Below are 6,979 nucleotides of genomic sequence, written 5' to 3'. Positions count from 1 at the left end.
GGTGATTATAACCCCCCTCCACATTTCCCAAGATCTACCCTTAATGAATGATTGGCAGGTATGGAGATATAAATGTTCCCAAAGCTTTCCTCTGAGAAGACAACTCTGAGAGGGACCTACCGCCTGCCCAAATCACCTCTGCTTGGTGTCACCCCCTTACTCGATCCTCTTTGCTTTCCTGCTCTACCTCCTTACTCTCCTCATGATTTTTCCCGGAATACTCCTTAATATATCATTTTCATATGAATTTCTGTGTCTCAGAATCTGCTTCCAAGGAATCCAAAAGAAAAACCATCAAGTCTGCAATAATAACAACAACAACACTTTCTTGAGCACCTACTGTGTAAAGCTGGGCCCCAGAGAATCTTGGTTAAAATCCTGGATCCATTGCTAATTTGTCATTTGATTTGAGACATGTTATGGAGCCTCTCCTATCTAAGTTTCCTCCTGTGTACAACATGGAAAATAATCTCTCTCTCAAGGATATTAAGTGCCTGTTTTTATGTGGGTGTGGGTTGGAGACTTGGCCCTTGATTTGAGAAGAGGTCAGGCCAGTGCCTTGTATGCAGTGAGTTTGCAGTCAAATAACTTGCTGAAGTGTCCATCACTGAATCCTGTGACCACAGAGTGAAAAAACTGTATTTCCAAGCCTGACTGATCAGTGGGGCAAGAGAAATGCTATTTTTCTGTATCCCTCATGGGGCTAGACCATTGAAGGGTTTTGTAAGCACTTGTTGACAGACAGGTAAACTCAGTCAGATAAGCTCCCAAGGGGAGAGCTTTGTAGGGGACATGGTGGAAAGCGGAAGAAGCTGAAGGGAGTGAGTGAAACAGGTACAAGCGGGGGCATCAAGCCTGAAATGGGGAAGGGGAAAAGAGGGGCCTTCTCCATAGAGGTCCTGGGGAGCAGCTGAAGATTCCAGAGGAGAATGGTTTGGGAGTGGGAAGGCCTGGGTGCTTAGTTGGAATAGGTGAAACTGGATGGAGACACAGCACAGGTAAACAAAGCCAAGGAAAAGAAGCTTCCAAAAAGTTGTAATCCCTTACTAACTGCCCAGGTAGTACGCTGCGTAACTGTGAGAGATTTATGACTAAAAAAACCCACAACACATCCTATTTGAGAATGTAGAGCCTGCACTGGCCAGCAACAATGACTGGAATTCCCACAATTCATCAAACCATTTGAATAAGGCAAGATTTCCTAACCTGGACCCAAGCCCCAAGGACCTTGAATTCAGGGGATCTATGAACTTGGATGAGAAAAAAATTATATCTTAATTGTCACTCTCATCTAACTGAAATTTAAAGTATGAATGCAATCCATAAATCTTAGCACTACCTAAGACTTTGTTATCAGTAGAAATCATAGATTATATTCCTATTACACTAGAGTTGCTGTGAATATTTATACTCATTTTGAAATTAAGAAAGCTACTAGACTTGCTTTCTAGATGTATTAACCTCTAGATCTTGTTTTCTAATGTATTAATAAAGAAGAACATGCATTACTATGTCACATTTTAAAACATGAGAGCAGTGCTTTGATATAATTGGTTTCCTTTTCATTTTATTTTATATATTTAAAACCGTATTCTGAAGAGGGGTCCATGGAAGAAAAAAAAAAGAATTAAGTCATTGAAAGCACAGGTAATAAAAGCTCATGCGAGTAACAGTGACTGTTTTCCTTGAACACAGAAGAGCTTCATTCCCCAGTGGAGAGAGGGTCCAACAGGAAAGATGAATTCTGAAGAGGGAGAGACAAGACAAAGCTGTGCTGCTGGTGGACAGAGCTGGGTGTTGTCACCACACCTGGGGAATCTTTAACACCCTGGAAGAACTTGCTTCAAAAAGAGAGTTAGAGGATCTGTTAGCACAACACAACAAACAAAAAACAACCTTCTTCCTGCAAAGCGATTGTAGATTGAGGGACGAACCAGCCAACACGAGGTGTTGGTTAAAATACTGATCCCCAGGTCTCAGGGTGAGTGTGGGCATTTGCATTTTTAACAAGCACTCCGGGTGATTTTGGGATAAAACAGAAGTAGGGGGTCTTGCCTACATAAAAATGTTGAGACAGAAGAAAATGCTGTCGCTTTTCAAGGAACAACTGGCTGTCCTTGACATGCTAATTTGTACCTGAATTCCCAAGAAATGGAGATTTCCATCCTGCAGGTTATAATCCAGCCTCCTACTGGAGCAGCTGGACCTTCCACCCACCCCCCTCCACCCCACCCCTGAAATTTTAAATCCTGCATTATTCATGAATGTATGGGGCCGTTTTCAAAGCCCCAGGTCTGAGCTTTCCTTGAACTAGATGAATTTTCTAAGGTAGGTCTGTATTCTAACTACACTTCCCATCTCAATTTTATAAAGAGTAAAATATTTACTTATTAACAAAGACTTATTATGTAAATCACAATGTCCTAAACTTAGAGGAATTAAATGAAGCAGTTTTTCTTTTTTTTAAGTTCTGAGGAGTAAATCCACAGTATGTTTCAAAGAGCGATTTAAATTGCCAGTTCCCAGCACTGGAATGTTAGGAAGGATTGTCACAGATTTAGCATGAAAGCCACGTATGTATTTAACATTCCTAAGTAGTAACTGTCTCTCCAGTTGCACTTTGGTTTGAGAAATAGCAAGAACAAATTCAGCACGAGGGGGAAACTTTGTTGTTTATTTTAAAGGGAAAGACAATGGATGAAGAGCTTCTGCCCACCAGGACAGAGCAGTCTCTTTAGCCTCCCACGTGATTTTGTACCTCTGATCACATCGGAAAGAACCTTTTTTTTTTCCTGATGCTGTCTGTGTTCTGCATTTTGGTACTTGGAATAGGGAAGTGAAGGGATATGTAAGACACACACGTAATAGAAATGTAAAGTTCAAGCATATCACCAGGTAATATATGTAATTTGGAACAAAGACATTTTTATTTGCCTAAGGCTCAGAAAGTTGTGCCTGGGATGCTGTGAGGAACCAGAACTGGGTCTCTCCTTTCCCAAACCCCAAATTGCCTCTTAGCCAACTCCTCTGTGCTCATTCCCTTTGGAGTGGCCAAGACATGACATTTTGATTGTTAGCTAAACCTCACTGTGACATTTTAATGGTATAATTAGTGATAATTCAGCCAATTTTTATTGGGCACCTTTCACATATCCCAGGGTCTGGGCTCAGCCCTGTATGTACTTTGGCTCAGTGACTCCTCACAATAACTCCATTAGATAGGTCTTACCTGCCATATTTTACAAGAGTGGGATTTTAAAGTGGCTGGCAGAGAGTAAGCACTCGTTGAATGATAGCCATGGTTTTAAATCATTATTATTACTTGTATGAAAATCTTCTGTATGTAGCAATCAGGACAATTTCCGACCCTTAGTTGGGCCTTGGAAGAGAGGTTTTTTCCATTTCTCCTGTCTGCTACCCCCAGTGGAAGCTTCTTCCTCGGGGAAGTAGCAAGATGGCTGCTATCGTTGCAGATACCACAACAGAAGTATAACCATTTGCAGGAAAAGGAGAGACCCCCTCTTCCTGTATCTTTCTCCTAGGAGTGAGGAAACTTCACAGAAGCCTCCCAGGAGACTTCCCTTCATGTCTCATTGGCCAGAATTAGCTCACCTGCAAACATAAGAGAAATGGCATTATCTTCAGAGTAATCAGACCAATTCCTGACATTTTCCTCTAAAATACTTAGCCATACGGATATGTCCCTGAACAAAATTAGGATTCTGTCAGAAAGGAAAGAGCGAATGGATCCTGAGTGGGCAACTTTTAAGTGGAGGGTACATTATCAGTCTCTAGAATTACAAAGAAATATTTGCTTAGGATCTCCGTCTAAAGGGACTTTTAATCTAGCTGGTGGTAGACACGCCAGCAAATGACAACAGAGTTTTTAGTACAGCATTGGTAACACAGTAAGCACTCCAAAATATTTGTCGGATGAATGAATACATACTAGTATATCTGAAATGCTAAATGAATAATACAACTGTGCTGCAGAGATTCAGAAGCTCTGCTCAACAAGTTCTAGTGCAATGATTTATTAAACTTAGTGAGGTTCTATTAAAATGCAGATAGATGCACAGGCAGATAGATACACCTGCAGAATTCAGTATTTTTCATTTGTCACAGATATCTGCATTAGTAACAAGAATCCAAGGGGAGTCCAGTACAAGGGGAGTCCTTTGGTGTTAGGGAGGGTGTTTATGGGGACAGAGCCAGGAGTGCAGTTTCCAGGCTCTCGGCCTCACTTGGAAAGGTGCTGGCTCAGGTAGTAAAAGGCCATCAACTGTGATAGGATGGCTGTCAGCTGTAACCAGTAAGCCATTGGCCACTAATATAACTGCCATGGCTACGCTAGCAAAAAAATGGGGGCTAGCAAGAAGATGGTGGCTGAGCTAGCAAGAGTGGATCGCAGTTAGCAAGGCGGATTGCAGTTAGCAGGATGGACTGCAGCTAGCAAGTGGGGTTAGTTGGTTGGCAGAGAAGTGGACAGTGGATTGCAGTTAGCACAGCGGATTGTAGCTAGCAAGAGGGGTTGGTTGGTTGGCAAAAAAGCAGATGGCAGATTGCGGAAAGTGTGGCTCCTTCTTCCTGTGTCTCCAACCCAGCCGCCAGAGACTATAGTGGTATGACTCCCCTATCTATGGCTCCAGGGGTGTTCCTTTTTGGCCTCACCATATCCTGTGTTCTTATGTGGGGGGCAGGAGCTGAGACCCCGCCTGACACCTCGCATGACAGTGTGGTTGGGTTGGATAGGTATAATTATTTAAAAAATAATTTAATGAATCATTAAATTAAAGAACTAACAGTTTCCCTTCTACTATACTTGTAAAGTGGTTGCTAGGATCTACAAAATAGTGTTTTCTAGTTCTGTTCAAAGAACCATATAGTATAAAGGGAACTTATTGTGCAATTTTTCACTTTTGGGCCCAAACTTATTGACTGATGAGGAGAAGGTGAATTATGTCTTAGTTAAACAGTGTTTCCAAGTTTCAAGGTGTTTGCTTTATTTCTGAATAGAATCACGTAAATTATTAGGTTGCTTTTTAATAATGAATGGAAAACATTTGCTCATACTTATCCTTCCACAACACATATTCAACCCCGCCCCAGATTTCTTTATAATTTATTGTACCCAGCAAATTTGCAGGTGTAGGAAGATACTTTTATTTTCTCCTTGATTGCAAAACTTATGTTTATTGAGAGGAAACCTGAGTTTGCTACAGCTCTGATTGAATTGTTTAAAGTGATGAAATGTGGTCTAAATTCCAACTGGCAGGCTTAGTTGTACTCGCTTTCATGTTGCTAAAATTATTTTCATTCATATCCCGTTAGTATTTATCTCCCTTTCATAATTCACCCTTTACTTCTGGGTTATAGTCACTCCCTTTGCTTGAGATGTGTGTGTACATGTGTATATTTTATTTTCTTAAAGAAAACACTGATATTTATACACTATTTTGGATTGTATATTTATAAATCCTAGTGCAAGAATTATGTAATAATCATAATCATAATAAAAATTATAAAGCAAGTATGTTTTCAAAGAAATCTCACTTCCATTATCTCAAATCTCAAAATATAAGACGTACTAATATTAATCTCATTTAACAGGTTAGGAACTTGATATTTCCCTAGGATCATAAAGCTATTAAATAGTGGAAGCAGGAAAACAATTTTTTTAGTATGCCATGGTGGATTTGGTAGTGTTACATAAACTGGACTTAATTTGATAGGATAATTTTTTAAAGTTAAAAGATCATCTCATATGCTAATAATAATTATTAGCTATATCTAGATGCTCTCTAAGTAAATTGTTACTTTGGGGGTTTTATTAATGTCAGGGATTGTTTTAATACAATCTGAGTGTTTAAAAATACTTTAACTTGGGGTGGCTGGATGGCTCAGTTGCTTAGAGCACGAGCTCTGAACATCAGGGTAGCTGGTTTGATTCCCACATGGGCCAGTGAGCTGCGCCCTCCACAACTAGATTGAAAACAACAACTTGAGCTGAGCTTCTGGAGGGGCAGCTGGGCGGTTCAGTTGATTAGAGCGCGAGCTCTCAACAACAAGGTTGCTAGTTCAATTCCCGCATGGAATGGTGGGCTGCGCTCCCTGCAACTAAAAACTGAAAACAGCGACTGGACTTGGAGCTGAGCTGCGCCCTCCACAACTAGATTGAAAAACAACGACTTGGAGCTGATGGGCCCTGGAGAAACACACTGTTCCCCAATACTCCCCAATTAAAAAAAAAAATACTTTAACATGTGAACGTTGAAAAGTTTTAAAAGTATACGTGTGTACACGTATGTTAACAGAAAATAGGTTATGATTATTCACATGATCCTTTAGACACTGCATGTGTTCAGCTTCTGAGGCAGTTTTTTTCCAGAGGTCAAGGTTCTGTTTAGTCTCTGAGACCAACCCTGAAGGAACAGAGGTGTGAGACCTTCTAGCTCACCCTGCTGAGATTCATGATCTTCACCGTGTGCCTCACACACCAGTTACTCTTTCGGTAACTTGGCTATTGGGTTTTGAGATTCAGTCCCCTTCCTTGTATTCCATCTGTATTCATCAACGATAATGATCATTGTAGCCAGCAATTTGTGGAGCGCCTTTGGGTGCCAGGTGCTCGCTTAAATGCATGATCTCATTTCATCCTCCTAATAAGTCTCGTGAGGAGTATACAAATGAGAAAGCTGAGATTCATATACAGCAGCAAATGGCAGAGCGCAGCCCACCTTCCTTGTTGCATCGAGTCCCTGCCTAGTACCCAGTCCCTCTAAGATCGTGCTTTACAAGCCTCCTTCCCTTTATCTAGCTCATGCTCCCTCTTATTAACCACAAAACTCTTACGAGCCCCAGAGAATCAATTATGCTAAGAATATTGTGTCAGATATTAACTTCTGTAAGTTGCAATACACTGTGTCCTCCTTCCACAAATAAAGTGATATTTTGATATTAATTGTACTTTTCAAAGTAC

This window comes from Rhinolophus sinicus, chromosome 6 (assembly GCF_057876585.1).
Source record: "Rhinolophus sinicus isolate RSI-liver-muscle chromosome 6, RSI-T2T, whole genome shotgun sequence".
NCBI lineage: Eukaryota > Metazoa > Chordata > Mammalia > Chiroptera > Rhinolophidae > Rhinolophus > Rhinolophus sinicus.
Note: the sequence above shows the minus strand (reverse complement) of the source record.